Source organism: Lygodium microphyllum, chromosome 20 (assembly GCF_053477565.2).
Source record: "Lygodium microphyllum isolate KBCC chromosome 20, Lygodium_microphyllum_v1.1.10, whole genome shotgun sequence".
In the NCBI taxonomy this organism is placed as follows: domain Eukaryota; kingdom Viridiplantae; phylum Streptophyta; class Polypodiopsida; order Schizaeales; family Lygodiaceae; genus Lygodium; species Lygodium microphyllum.
This window is the reverse complement of record NC_141154.1, coordinates 58,792,041-58,807,966: the sequence shown is the minus strand read 5'-3', so window position 1 is coordinate 58,807,966 and position 15,926 is coordinate 58,792,041. Positions and strand designations below refer to the sequence as shown.

Below are 15,926 nucleotides of genomic sequence, written 5' to 3'. Positions count from 1 at the left end.
CTGCTGCTGTTGTCCATAGGCATTATGAGTGTCACCACGACCTCGATATGAACCATGGCCTTTGCCTCCTCTGCCATGCTGGCTAGAGTATAACACAGTGTCTTTGCTCTTAGAGGCACTGGAACCTGTATTTAGGCCAAGTTTGACCTCCTCATGTAGCAACAATGCAACTAGTTCTTTCCAGTCTGGGGGATCTGCTCTAACTAAGATGGAAGTGTCAAATGCTTTGTATTCTTTCCCTAAACCATTCAATGCAATGGCAATCATATCATCTTCTGATACCCTTGAACCAATGGTAGCTAGCTGATCAGCTATGGTCTTGATCTCCGTGGTATACACCTGGATGCTCCTGCCATTTCTAGACATATTATTGAACTATTGTTGCAACTGGATCTTCCGTGCATGTGTCATGGTTCCATAATTTCTCATCAGTATATCCCAAGCATCCTTCGGAGACTCACATCCAGTGATTTGAATAGCCATAGCATCAGATATACATAGTGAAAACCAATGCAGTACCTTACATGCTCTTTCAGTTCATAACTTGTGAGCTCTCTTTTGTTCATTTGTTGCATTTGCTTCAGGCAATTCAGGAGCTGCTTCATCTCTTGTGCATAAGTCCCAATATCCTCTGCCAACTAGAAAAATTTTCATTCTGAATTTCCATAATGCAAAGTTTTTGTTGTCTAGCTTTTCTCCAACTATTTGCGTGATATTATCAGTCCCATGTGCATTAGCCATGATGCAACAGACTGTATGTCAAATGCCTGACTCCCTGCAAGTCAATAAGTCCAACTGCTAAGTTTAGTCCACTACAGTTAATGACATTTTTTGCAATTAATTGCAGTAAAAAACCAATAAATTTCAGCCCAGTATCAGCCCAAAATAGTCCACAATCAAGTTATCCAGCTCGTAGAAATAACTGTCAATACATATGCCATGTACTTGCTTCAGATTGAACTCTTGCAAATCCACTGCCAGGGTCCAAAAACATGCAGTCTAAACCTGTAAACTGTGATTAACAGCAACACTTTCAATGCCAAAAACAACATGCATACATGTCATATATGTCCCAAGTCTTCTCAGATGACTGCAAGTACATATGTCACTCCAGACATGAGCATAGAAGCACGAAACAGTGCATAATCAGCAAGTACAAGTGTCAACAGTTTTGTTTGCAGGTTGCAGTCAACCAAAAACTAGCATAACCAGCTTCAAACCACTTCAAAGCGTCTTCAAACCAAACCATACATTTGCTCCAGTGTGACAAGGTCAATGCATGACTATGTAATGACCATAGACTGTCTGTCTCTAATGAGCAAAGTCATACATTACTTCTGCAATTTGTATTCAGCCAAAGAGAAAAGATTGCATTTGCTTCAGCTCCAAAAATTTCAGCATTCAATGGCACTTAATGCTTTTCTCAACCCATGAACACATTCTGACATACATATGTTAGTACATACATCTCATAGATGTCACCAAATGTCACACTATGCTTCAGTAAATAACAAATGCTTGATGTCCATGTTAAATGATAATTTTTAGCCTGTCTAAAATGCTCCACATCTGAGTATTTCAATTACCAAAATCAGCTTGCAGTGGATCACAACAGGTACATATGACCTCTAGCATATACCTATGCTCCAAGGGTGCTTCTGGGCTTGTCAGAGAGCTTCCAAAGCTCTTCAATGTGTTGCATATACCATGTATACTGTGTATACAGTAGTGCTGCCCTTTTTTTCAGATCTGCCCACTCTGATCTCAGCTCATGTCAGAGCTCAAGGTCAAGCATTTGCCTCTTGCCATCTCAAAGCACTTCATACATGACATAACCAATCATTTGATGACCAAATACACTAGCATTTGATGAAGTGTAGCCAAACAACTGATGGCAGAAAACAGACGCAGTTTACGCTGCCTGCAAACCTGAATTTCAGCATACTTCTGGAGATGATGATGATTGTAGTGAGTGATACACACTCTGATGTGGTCTTCTTGGCCTCCTCAAGGCTCCCAACAAGGCACAAGCACTGATATTCACCCTGGAGTATGCAATGAACAAATGCTCACCTACAGCCCACAATGGTAGCTTGTTTTATGCACGGAAAAAACTAAGTGAGGTCCTCTTCACTTCCTCCAGCTTCACAGAGTCCACCAAGTCCCACTCTGATACCATGTTAAAAGAGGGGAGAGAGATAGGGATTGAGCTAACAGAGAACCATCGGGTTCTTCTTCTTCTTTTTCATTTATTCAACACTAGAGTCATGCTCACACTACAAAGAGTATCCTAGTGTAAGTGTAACTAGACTGACTAACTCACTGACTAACTCTAATCAGGTTACCGACTAGCTAAACCAACTTATTCAATGTAGTCACATGCAGACAGCTACACACTAGCTGTCACAGATGTCGATCATTCATACATACATACATACATACATACATACATACATACATACATACATAAGGGGTATCTGTCTCATAGTGAGGTGTAAGTGCATGTGTAGTGGAACTGGGAGGTGGGTCTAACCTTGGGCAGCCCTTGGTAATGTCTCACACTTGAGGACCCAGTTCGTGCATTGTTGGAGGTGTAGTGCAGTGCAGAGCTTAGGGTGACAGGTCTAAGAGTCTTGCCCTTGATGTGCCCTAAGGGTGGAGTGGAGAGAGGGGCTAGGGGTGATCCCTAGGTGCCATGAGCAAAGTGTGTGCTTCTCTCTCTCTCTCCCTCTCTTTTTTTTTGGAAGGCATTTGGCTAATGTCGATCACCATCAGTTGAAGCGCGGGGAGGTCGCAGGCATTGGGATAGGAAGGCACGGCTTTGGAGATATTCTTTAATTGCAGCTCGGGCCTTCAGAGGGGTATATATATATATATATATATATATATATGAAATGAAATGTTATGAGAAAATACGTTGGCCAAGAGAGAGAGGCTGGGACGTCCTACCTTGGTGCTAGGGTACTGATGCATCTTCAAAACCTATTCAAACAAACAAGATTGAGTCTATGAGGAATCAAACCCCAACTCTAGCCATAGATGGCTTACATCCACAAGACTCCCCACGCAACCCACCCATTGTTAGTAAGATTTGAAGAGAGCAATGAAAGAATGAATATGATCAATGGAAAAATGTGTTAGGTCTTACCAATAGGGTCTGTTGAAACCAATTTGATTTTCCTGAAATCACTAAGAAAGTGGTCGGAATGATAAAGACAAAACACTTAATATAATACCTTGGCTTTTACAATTCAAGTGAGGTTTGGAAAGAGATCAATGATCAAGTCAATCTCTTCAATGTCTTGCGTTGTCTCTTGAAACTTCTCGTTCATGAGTTGTACATGAAGAGCGAGAGTGGACAGCGAAGCTATCAATGGTTGAGGCTCAAAGTCCAACTCCAAGGTGTAATGAAGGAGACCTAGGAGAGATAAGGAGAGAAGGGAGAGACTGCAGAGAGGAGAGAGAAAGAGGAAGAAGATGAGAGAAGAAGAGAGAGAAAGACAAGAAGAGGAGAGAGAAATGACTAGCAGCCATGGAAGGACAAGGAAGAAGGTGAAGAAGGTGAAACGACAAATGTATCTTCAAAAATAGTGCCCTAACCAAGTCCTTGTACACCTTAAATACCCCATCCATGTAACCGGGTATTCGCATGTGCTATCCCCGTGTTAACCCCGTGTAAGACCCTCTAATCCCATTCTTTACATTCCATCCTGACTTGGAAGGTTTTTGCCCTCAAAAACAAAAAGCGGACATATTGGTATGGCTGGGGGGGGAGGGGGGGTCTTGTGGAACAGTAACCTTTGAGCATATATGCAGTGTGAGCATGAGGGGAGAAGGTAACTCGATACAAAGATAGGCACCGATTCCAAACAAGAAGGGCTGGACAACACGGGGCATCATGATGTCCTGAACAGGCCTGCAGTGGAAAACTAATCATAACTTGCCATGGGCAACTCCAAATGAGATGTTCCGCATGTCAAAACAAAGCTCATTGAGCGTACTTTCAGCCCAGGTAGGTCATTCATGGGTGCAATTAATGCAGGCCCAAAATTGTTCGAAAACATATGGTTGCCTACTGCAAAACATGCCCAAATCAAGTTGTCCTTCAACCAAGGTTGCTGCCTTAAGGTGAGGGGACTGGACCGGGGGAGTGCTGATGTAGATAGAGCTTTTCTTTAACCCCCTGGATCAAATGGATAACTTGCATGGTAAGCATCACCAGCATACAGGTCATCCATGCAAGCATGGGTCTCTGCACTACCACCAGGGTCAAATGGAAAGTGGTTATCCTTTCCATGCATTGGGTTACCATCCACAAGTAAAGCTAGAATGGTCAAAACCAATAGCTATTGCATCAAGTCTGCCATAAGCATCATATGATTAAGCTTGGTCTGCGCTTGGATGTTGTCAACAACACATGGGGTTGCATAAGCTAAAAATTTTACTGCGTCAGCCCCTAAGTGTTGCATATTCATGGACCCTGCATTCTTAGTGATGTCCAAGCATTCAAACTGCAGGTCTGTGGACTGAAGGGGCTCCCGCATGGGGTCATGATCATCCAAATCCACATGCTGCCCATGATCTTCTTTCTTGAACTGAAGTTCTTGTTGTGGACCCATACCAAAATGGTCTTCAACAAGATCTTCTCCATCCTTTGCATCATAATATTCTAATACCAAGAGTATTTTGGCAGTCTTTGCCCTGCATGTGGCTTGATGATTACAAGATATTGGCTTAGCACATTGATAGCATAAGCCCACAGCATGCAATTCCCGTATCATATCACTAGTAAGGTGTCTAATGTGTTTAGCCTTAGATAGCAATTTACACACATGCTCATCACCATCGGTCAGATTAGTAATAGTCCTGACATGCTGCTCATAGTCATCTTGCTGCTCATGTGCAGCATATGGCTATCCATGCTCATGACCATAATCCTCATGCTATCCATATGGATGGTCATACCAATGTGGCTGCTGCTCATAATGATATTCATGCTGTCCATACTGCATATGTTGATAATAGCCCTGCTGCGCATCACACGCATAACCGTCATAAGCATGCTACCTTTGATCATTGATCCCACAGCATTGGTCATGCTGTCCATAATCTCTATGAGAATGCATGTCACAAAAATGTTCATGCTGCTGCCCAAATACATCTATTTGTTGTTGCCTACTACCAAAACCTTGGCCTTATTGTTGCCCATAAACATGATGCCCAAGATTGCATGATAATTGTTCAACATGACTACAAAGGTGTCCTTGCATCCTAGGCTGACCATAAATATGATGAGTGGCAAGTCCATGAGCATAGGTATTGGCATGATGCTGGTCATAATCACTGGCTTGCTGTGCTTGCATTGCATAAGAATCTCCATATGCATGTTGTTGGATCAATGATGTATGAGCTACCATGTACATGTCCATGATCATGACTTGCATAAGAACTATGTTGCTGCATAAAGGAGTGCTTGTAAGCATAATCATGCTATCCATAATGGCCATAATCATGCTGCCCATGATAGCCATACTGCTGATCAAATCTATTGGAGTATGATCCACCCTCATGACAAGGTACATAGCCTAGGTGTTTGCCCAAAGTTGTATTGTACAATACTTTGGTTATCAAAATTGCCCATATGTGATTTAGCTTAGCACCGGCAAACTGACCTATATTGTTCTCCACATCAAAGCATCAAAAGATCCCTAGTGTTATCTCTAAAAATCAGATCTGCACACTGTTGTTTGATATTGTATGTCACTCACTCTATACAACACACTGTTCACTGTGTGTTAAAAGTTAATCAGACTTATCATCCAATGCTTTCTCCACTTAACATATGCAAATCTGCAGCATTGGTGGCAGCAAACAAGCTCCCCAAGCTAAGTTGTAACTGAGCCCCTGAAAATTGTTGCATCTGCAGACAACAAGCTATAGTATATGCATCATCAAGTAGTGTGTATGGCCTGAATTTGAAAGTGCCATTTTCTGAAGATGATAGGACTGATCACCCTGCAAGCCTTTATGTAGCCACCAAGAAAGCTGATGAAGTGCTTGCACACACTTATAACCACATATATGGACTCTCCTCTTCACAAATGCCTTGCTGATGGTGGGACAGAAGTACCCATCTTTCACATAAAACTGCACTCCCTCCTCAGGGGTAGTGAAGACAATGGTCCCATTTCTAGTTTGGCAACAAATTTGACAGTGACCTCATCTGCATCTTTGGGGTTTTGCCACTTCTAAGGGCAATGGAAATGTAACTAATGGATTGAACACCAGCCAGCCTGCAAGGAAAACAAGGAGATATTGGTCTCCTGAAGGCCCTATCAATCTATCCACTTGCAAGCTTCTCCCTAAAATGATGATGGATGGTGGGCAGCATCAAAGGCTTTCTCAAGCTAACATTTTGAACAGAGTTGAATTTCCAGACTTTGAAATTTCCTCTCAAAATCAACAGCTAATTTCTATGTATCTTGACATGGCAGGTGCACATTCAAATGTGGCCATAAATGCATGTTCCAAAATGATAGAGCGTTGAAGTATCTCTGCCCCTGTAGCCAGAACATTGTAGCTCACTTCTAGATCTCCTCTCTTAGGTTTGGATGTAAGCAGTTGCTTGTACTAAGACAAAATGCAATTGTGAACATGTGCAAAAGTCTCCAAACTGGTCTGAGTAAATAGTACCCCTTTCAGTTTGACAAAGCGAATTTGAAAACTTTAACAATCTCTGATGCATTTGAAGCAATAGTAATCAATTCTAAAGATGTTGGTCACTTTGTTTCTGTTTGGTACCACCTCACTTTCAAAGCGCTGTGACAACCTGAAGGGCCTCTAGATCACTTCGAAAGTGTTAATGGCTCAACTACAAGAATTTGATCTTGATCATGCCAGCTGGAAAAGAAAATCACAAAGACTATTCCAAAGGAGCTGAATGTTCGAATGGGATAGAGATCAAAAACTCTTCGCATGCAGAGTGTCTGCCTATTTCTGTAATGGCTTCTTTAATCAAAACCATTTGATACAAGTCCATTTACTAATGTCCATTGCCCACTACTACGGGCTTATTTTGTAGACCAAGATAGCAGAAATGACATACTGTATGCCAGTTCCCATGCTCTGGATATGACTACACAACTCACTAAGGGCTCTCTTCTTCTAGAGCTTTGAAGATGTCAGTCCTTGTTACAATACCTACAACTTGGTTTGCTTCATTTACAATAGGGATGCGATGTATCTTGTTCTTAAGCATCGAGATACCAACATCATTTACAGTTTTGTCGGCAGATAATGAAATAGGAGGTGAGCTCATCACCTCACCCACTGTTGATTGTAGCCCCTTTGAGGCCTTGGCTCTGTCCTTCTGGGAAAGCACTCCAATGCATTTCATGTCCTTGTTCACCATTGGAATTCCCAAAATGCTCAGAAAGAAGTGATCAATCTCCTCAAGGTGTTCCTCAGGTGTCGCAGTGTATACTACTTTTGACATCACATCAGCCAAAAAGCTATGTGGTTGGGCCTCCTCCTTGAATAGAACAGGCTCATAGTGCTTGCAGAGATCCTCAAAATTCAGGATGGAGAAGTTCTCGGGCCACTGGCTTGACAGGATCTCGCCCTCGAATGCCGGTTGTTAAGGTTCGCTGGGAAATTTGCCAAGCCTAGACCTGATAACAGATCTAAGGATGCCAGCAGTCTCTAAAACCCATGGATCTTAATGTGGTCTTTTTTCACAATTCCTGCCTGCACCAGGAATTGGGAAACATTCTTCCGTTGATCCCCCTGAAGTTGAATCACCTGACCCAGCTCTGGATCTTGAACTACAGTACCATTGCAGTAGAACTCTTTCTTGAAATCCTTGAGAATCTTATTGTAGTTGTACTCTTTCTTCAGTCCCTGAACTGTTGTCAAGCTTTTCCTACCATATCGCTGTTGAATGCGTACATGCATATAATCCTTAGATCCAGCACCAAAATCATCAGCATTCACCTCTGTGAAGGGATCAAAAGCACTAGGGTTTGGAAATCTAGATCTGACATGAACCTTGACTGATCAAAGGTCGTCAACACCTCCACAAGCCAAGATCGATCAACCTCGATAGAAGGCAGGCAGGTAGGCAAGAAGGTCTCTGAGTTGTCTCTCCAAAAATAGCAAATTGCGTGCATCAATGCCCGAGTCTGACTTCTCTGAAACTTCAATGGGAAGATGAAACATTAGACACAAACAACCATTTCATCTGAAAATGTTACAGGATTGATTCCAGTAACGATTGGGGGAGCTCCACCATCTCCTTGGTCAATTGTGCCCAATCATTCAATATCAGCATTTTTGCCACCTCAACAGCCTCTGTCTCCAATAAAGACTTCTCCTTACAGAAACATACCCAGTCCAGCAAGGTCACATGGAACACCTCCTCCTTTACCCTCGCAGAGTCACAGATCAGGCAGTGCTGCAATAATGCTTAATTTTGGAGCAAATACAAGGAAAGGGAAGAAGGGTCTTTCTCAAATCGAAGAGGCTAATCTACACAAAATACTTCAAAATCATCTCCTGCAATGGCGGTTTGTGAATGCAATAGATGATGCAGCAATGAGTGCGCATGCTTTCTCAGCAGAGAATTCACTGTACAATGTTTGCTCGAAGATATTTGACATGTGAACTTCAGTGACCCTGAAGAGGATACGGCTGCAACAAGCTAGACATGCTCATAAATTCTAGTCTCTTCTTTTGGTCCAAGCTCCATTTAAGACTCCAAGAAAGGCTGCCATCTCTGCCTATAGTACTCCCTATGTACCGGTGTGTCTGAGTAACTAGGGTTTCTGACTAAAAGGAGACTAGTTTTGAAAATGAGGAGAGAGAAAAGGACCAAAGAACTAGGCTCTGATACCAACTGTAATGAAGGAAACCTAGGAGAGAGAAGGAGAGAAGGGAGAGACTGCAGAGAGGAGAGAGAAAGAGGAAGAAGAAGGGAGAGAAAGACTAGATGAAGAGAGAGAAAGACAAGAAGAGGAGAGAGAAATGGCTGGCAACCATGGAAGGACAGGGAAGAAGGTGAAGAAGGTGAAAGGACAGATGTATCTTCAAAAATGGTGCCCTAACCAGGTCCTTGTACACCTTAAATACCCCATCCGTGTAACCGAATATTCGCATGTGCTATCCTCGTGTTAACCCCATGTAAGACCCTCTAATCCCATTCTTTACACAAGGCAAGATCCTGTGTCTCATTGATGGACCTAAAATGGATCGGCACTGGCTAAGGCACTAGTTGGACCTCACGCTCTCAACAGACAACCCCACCACACCACACAGCCTTGCGGGCCAGGAGCATCTTTCGAGGAATACACTATCCTAAATACTAATTATTGTGCATTTATAGTCTGTAATACAACGGATGTTCCCTTTCCCCATCTCCTCATAGGGAGATTATACATATATCGGCAATAAATTCCACATATCACAGACACAAGGGCACCCCACCAGTTGATTGTTGTGGCCCTACTGTAGCTCTTCTACATCTTGGGGATTGGCCCCTCGATGCGTTGCTTCCACACATAGACACATTCGAAACAAGCTCCCCTCTTAGTGCCAATATATTTAACGTTCCAGAAATGCACTTATTGTCACTTATCCATCCCCTTTTACCCACCGTCTAGACCTACAACCAGGTTACTCACTCTCTCTACGTGGGTCAAGTCCTAGAGAAACCAACTGCTATGCATCCAGGAGCTTGTAATTGATACCATCTAACGATGCTTGATGCAAATGTGTATATGATTAAGTGTTCAAACAATCTAAAAATAGCGTCGTGCATTGTGCAAATCCATTCTTTTCATGTTTCTATACACTAATGCCTAATTGTTGTAATAAGAGAAGACACCGAGCCTTGCACTCGTGATGTACTTCCCTTTATTTAACTTAACGTCATCCTATATGAATAATGCAACAAATACATCAGATTTTGTATTATATTTCAACACTCAAACTTCCCTCCTCCCCCTACCGTTTAAGGTTTTGCCTCGTTGCATAGGTAAAGGGGTGATTTCATGTGTATTTCGCACGAAATAAGCAGTAAATACTCACAAAAATATATAAATGGGGATAACATGAGGCAAACCCTCATACTTTATCCTCATTATACACCCACAAACACATCCATAATTTTCCTCATCCATTCCCTATTTTTTCCCATTTTAAAAACTATTTTTTCTTATTTATTATCAATAAAAATGGAAGAAATTTAGCATTATTTCAGAGTTGTGACTCTTGAGTCTTTAAACAACAACCATGTAGATTTTATTGGTGTTTTGTTTCATGCTCTTTTGATTTTAAGCCCAAAAACCCCATTTTTACTCTAAAAACCATGCTTTTCGGGTTTTTTCCATTTATTTACCATACTTTAAGTTTATATTTTCTGATTTTGTTATTATGAAAGACTAAAACCAATAGCAAACAACATGTTCATCAATTTTCAGCCCATATGAACATTACTAACCTCATCAAATGCGAAAAGAAAACCATTTTCTTTGTAAAAATGTCATTACCGTGTATTTTTTATTATTTTGGGTTTTGAAACTTGTTGTGGGTCCGTAAATCGGGGCCCATTTGATGCTCAGCCCGCCTCCACACTACCATCTTCAGCCCACCTTCAATTGGGAAGCAATCCGATATCATGCCGGACAAGCATTCAACAATCGGGCTTCATTCTTCTTCACACATAGGAACTGCCCCTTGCAGGAGAGAGAGGGAGGAGAGAGAAATACTAAAAAGTGAGAGTTTTAAATCCTCCATTAAAATGGGCAAGCTTGCAGCCATCTTGTTCCTCTTCCTGCCTTGATTGAGAATCTCCCTCTCTCTCTCCAAACGGGTTTGAATCGGAGAGGCAACGAGCAAAAATGAGGAGGCGCATCAACGCTTCCCTCTGTTCGATAGTTTTTACAGCTTCACGATCCGGTAGCTGTTTTATAATGTCAAACCTTGCGGGGATTAAATGGAGGGTCAAACGACCTCCGATTGACGAACCGAGACTTGTGTTGGATTCCCGATGTCGAAATGCATCTAGGAAAATTCTAGCTTAGCCATCCGCCACCGTTTGATTTTTCATGAAAATTGGCTCTTTAACACCTCTGGGGCATTTCGGCTCCAAAACGAGCTTCAACGCTTCAAGAACGGGTCCAAATCGGGTCCTAAAATCCAGCTCTCATTGGCGACCATGGGATAGGGTGACTCAGCCTGTCGTTGAATCCCACGAACAAACCTGCACATAAACACAACCACAAAGAGCATCAAGCTAATACAAAAAAGATACACAATAAAACACATCACAGCTCTCACCCTACCCCCTTGTCAAAACCAAGGCATGAAATCCACAAGAAGTAGGCCTACCATAATCTGACAGAAAGTCGAAAGCTAGTCACTAACCAACTGCTCCAACACAGTCAAGCTAATAAGAACCATCAAAGAGGTCATCCTCAGTGGTGGTCTGAACTATCTACCTAACTAAGGACAACTCAACTAGGAGCTCCTACTAGGTGAGGACTCTTATAGCCTGATCAACAAATATTTTGTTTTAGCACATTGGGTCTTTAACCTCTTATTTTCCATACTCGAGCATGTAAAAAGGAGGGAGCTGAGCATAGTGACCTAAGGAGAACAAGGCATCGGCCTCAGGTCCTGTCTCAGTACCCAAGAACCTACCAAGCCCGTGCAAGGTGACACTTAATCCTTTTCTAGCGCTCACTTTTATTTTTGCTCCAACCTTCTTTTATTCTTTGTTTTTTTAGCTAGATGCCACCCCTCAGAAGACAAGGCATTGGCCTCGGGTCTGACTCATCCCCAGGAACCTACCAGGCTTTCACAAGGCAATAAACAATAGCTCAAGGATTTTTCTTTCTTTCCATTTCTCTTTTTATAGGGGTTAGAACCTACACACCTCTGTATATTCATATATTGTCTTTTAGATATTTAGGGTTTTGTGTCTTTCCATCATTATTTTAGCAGGCTTCTCTAATTGCCTCACAACTAACAGGAACTCCCAAAATGGCCGCCTAACAGATCAGCAGAACATGGTCACTAGAATTCCCATCTAAAACTATTCTTACAATGGCTGACAATGTGTTGCAGGAGGCAATGACTACTCAAACCTCCCCTAGACACACAAAGCCTAGTCCTAGGACTTCATGCCTTGATTGTCGATCCCCAATAAGAAAAGAAATCCCCCACAAGTACATAGACACATATAGCATGAAAAGACAGGTACTCATAAAGGAGAGATATCACCTAGATAGGGCCACAATAAGCTTTAGCGCGAAAAAAGGCCCCCTCCAAGCTCTTCTTTGAATCTATCTAACACATGACTAAAATAGAAAACTATTAACTGCACCTGCACTAGACAAACAAATGGCCCTCTTGGCCTAAAATGGATAGTTCATTCTAATCCATGCAATATATGATCTCCTTGGAATATACAGCACATCCTATCAAACTAATCAGGATACCAAGGATAGCATAAAATAGGAGGACTAGCCTCATGCTACTCATGTGAGTCAACTAAAAGCCTGATCTATGTTCTTTGTAGATCCACTAGCCCAAGCCTTTCTACTGATATCTCATTAATAATGGCCATCTCTTCTTGGGTACTATGAGCTGAATGAATGACATCATTAGGTTGATATATCTCATCCCCTTGGTCATCATTCAAACGGATCACTTGTCCCAACTTTCAAGTAACTCCTCCTACAGGGAGAATCATGGATTTATGATCATTCAACTCTTCTCTAATTGGACCATTACATATCTCAATTATATGATCCAAACTAGACATAGCTTCAAGCCTAGACCCATCACATAGACGCATCTCAAGGCAGCGGTCCCTATTGTCAGATGTCGCATTATGAATTTTACTCGCATCCTCTTGGGAATCCATCAAAGCATGTCCACATGAAATTCCTGGCCCTTCATCTGACACACCAACAATATTTTTAGGGGTTTTGGGCCTCCAAACCCATCCCATATTCCTTTTCATACTCTTAGACTGCCTCATCTACCCACATTGGTCCAATGGACTCACTGTGGATTTATCACCATTACTAGATGGCCTCACAGCCTTATGGCTTCTATTTAGTACAGGTGGACCTTTGGCATGCCGAATCTTCTCTACACGAGATGTCTTTACTTGCCTTTGTCCACTCTGCAACAACTGCTTAGCTATAGGAACCATGATTTTACTAAAAGGAATAGCATCTACTCGAAAGCATGATTCATCTATAAATTGGAAAGGTCTCTCAAGAGCCTTACTAGGAGCACAACTAGAACCACTCATAGAGCACTCATCTAAGCTTGTAGACCTAATGGTTCTATCAATTCCACCGTCACAACTACCTCTCATGGAAGTGTTGCAAGCCTTGATGGGACTTACTGGGGTTGGAATCTTTTTATCCCCAGGGGGTATATTATCCCTACTATTGCCATTTTCTACTTGGAGATTTTGGCTACCAAGGTTCCTCCCATAGGCTGTCTTGGTATCTACAAGTGAGTTGTCTCCTTGTAGAAATGGTTGGAAGCTAGGATGCACTTGTACTGAGCAGGGAAAACTCCAAAAGTTTTCCCAACATCTCTGAATATGTCCCTCATAATCAATGGCATGCATCTTTTCTTCCCTTAACGACTTAGGATTCCGTAGTCCCACTTGGATTTGCATGTTAATCTCTAAGCCATTCAAAAAGAGCTCGCATAGCACATCACCTGGCAATGCAGTAGCTCTTCTTGGCCAAAGCCTCAGAATATCATCAAAGGCTATGGCGTATTCTTTAACAGAAGGATAGGACTCTTGCCTAATCTGCATCAGCTGCCCTAAAACTTGGGTCATAGGCACCTTCTTCTCATATTCATCTAAAAATCGATCACTCAACTCCTCAAAGGATTTAATAAACCCACTTGGGAGGCTCCAGTACCATTTTCTAGCCTCTCCCTTTAGGGTACTTGAGAATACAAGCATCCAATGAATATCATTGAACCCACTTACAAGGTAAGTTAGATCGTATTCTCGTAAATACACCATCGGATCCTCATTAACCAGCCCATGAAACACTGGGAGATCCCTATAAGGAGGAGGGCATTTAGTCATTTCCTTCGGGATCAACACTGGGCCATTAAAATCCTCGTAATCATGGCCTAACCCTAGTGTCTTAGGGTCTCCAACCTCTTCCATTTCCACCTTTACTAGTGTAGGGAGGGAGGTTAATATTATCCTTAATGTCCCTTTTTGCCAACTCATAAAGTGGTCTAGGGAGACCTATAGCTCTTAGCATGTCATTTCAATCCTTTCTTAGAGGATCTTCCATATCTTGCCCCTTCCTAGGCAGTTCCATGATGGCTTTATCTAGGAGATTTTGCCCCTCACCAAAAGTAAACGTATCCTTAGCACTTAGGACTGGGGACCATGTCTTTTAAGCAGCAATTTTCCCTTTACATCTAGGGCTTCTAACATCCTTGTGATACTTAAAATTTTGACACGATGCCCCACCACATGGGATGTTTCAACCATAATGGCACTCCACTGTGTGTGGAGTTTGTCCCATGGCACTACGGCTTTAGCATAATCACTTGCTGATGCCATGGCTGCCATAGCTTCCAACATACTTATTCCATGCCCTCTAGGTTGACGGATGGTTATACATGATTTCTCTTGGGTAGAGACTGTGCACACCAAGGCAAACCTTCGCCCATGCCATCGCATTAGAGGATGGGGTAACCACTAACTGGTTACTCTTCTCATCACCTACTAAATTATCTTCTGTAGAGGACTCATGCTCTACATAAGTAACTAAGTCCATCAATAAGTTTTGTATAGGGAAAGCCAAGGTTTTCCATCCTTGAATAACCTCCATTTTATGGTTAGCTTAGCATACTCCTAATGGAATTTATAAACTTAGGTCCCTTTACAACCTAGATTCGGAGACCGCCACTTATAGGCAGCTCTCGGCAGACGCACCACTGATGGGACCTAAAATGGGCCGGCACTGGTTAAGGCACTAGCCAGACTTCACACTCTCAACAGACAACCCCACCACAACACACGGCCTCACGGGCCAAGAGTGTCTATTGAGGGATACACTATCCTAAACACTAATTATTGCACGTTTATAGTCTGTAATCCAATGAATGTTCCCTTTCTCCATCTCCTAAGAGGGAGATTATACATATATCGGCAATAAATGCCACATATCACAAACACAAGGGCACCCCATTGACTGATTGCCGTGGCCCTACTACAGCTCTGCTACATCTTGGGGATTGGCCCCTTGATGCACTACTTCCAAACATAGACACATTCGAAACAAACTCCCCTCTTAGTGCCAATATATTTAACGTTCCAAGAATGCACTATTCTCACTTATCCATCCCCTTTTACCCTAAACCTACATCTAGGTTACTCACTCTCTCTACGTGGGTCAAGTCCTAGAGAAACCAACTGCTATGTATCCAAGAGCTTGTAATTTATGCCATCTAACAATTCTTGAAGCAAATGTGTATATGATTAAGTGCTCAAACAATCGGAAAATAGCGTCGTGCATTGTGCAAATCCATTCTTTTCATGTTTCCATACACTAACGCCTAATTGTTGTAATAAGAGAAGACACCGAGCCTTACACTCGTGCTGTACTTTCCTTATTTAACTTAACGTCATCCTATATTAATAATGCATGAAATACATCAGTTTTTGTATCATATTTCAACACTCAAACTTCCCTCCTCCCCCTATTGTTTAAGGTTTTGCCTCGTTGCATAGGTAAAGGGGTGATTTCATGTGTATTTCGCACGAAATAAGCAATAAATACTCACAAAAACATATAAATAGGGATAACCTGAGGCAAACCCTCATACTTTATCCTCATTATACACCCACAAATACATCCATAATTTTC

General features: G+C 42.1%; 1 pseudogene; it reads right to left on the bottom strand.

Annotated features, from left to right (window-relative positions):
* Nucleotides 1–7,683: 7,683 nt before the first annotated feature.
* Nucleotides 7,684–8,057, bottom strand: LOC148018938 (protein translation factor SUI1 homolog pseudogene; annotated as a pseudogene).
* Nucleotides 8,058–15,926: the final 7,869 nt, after the last annotated feature.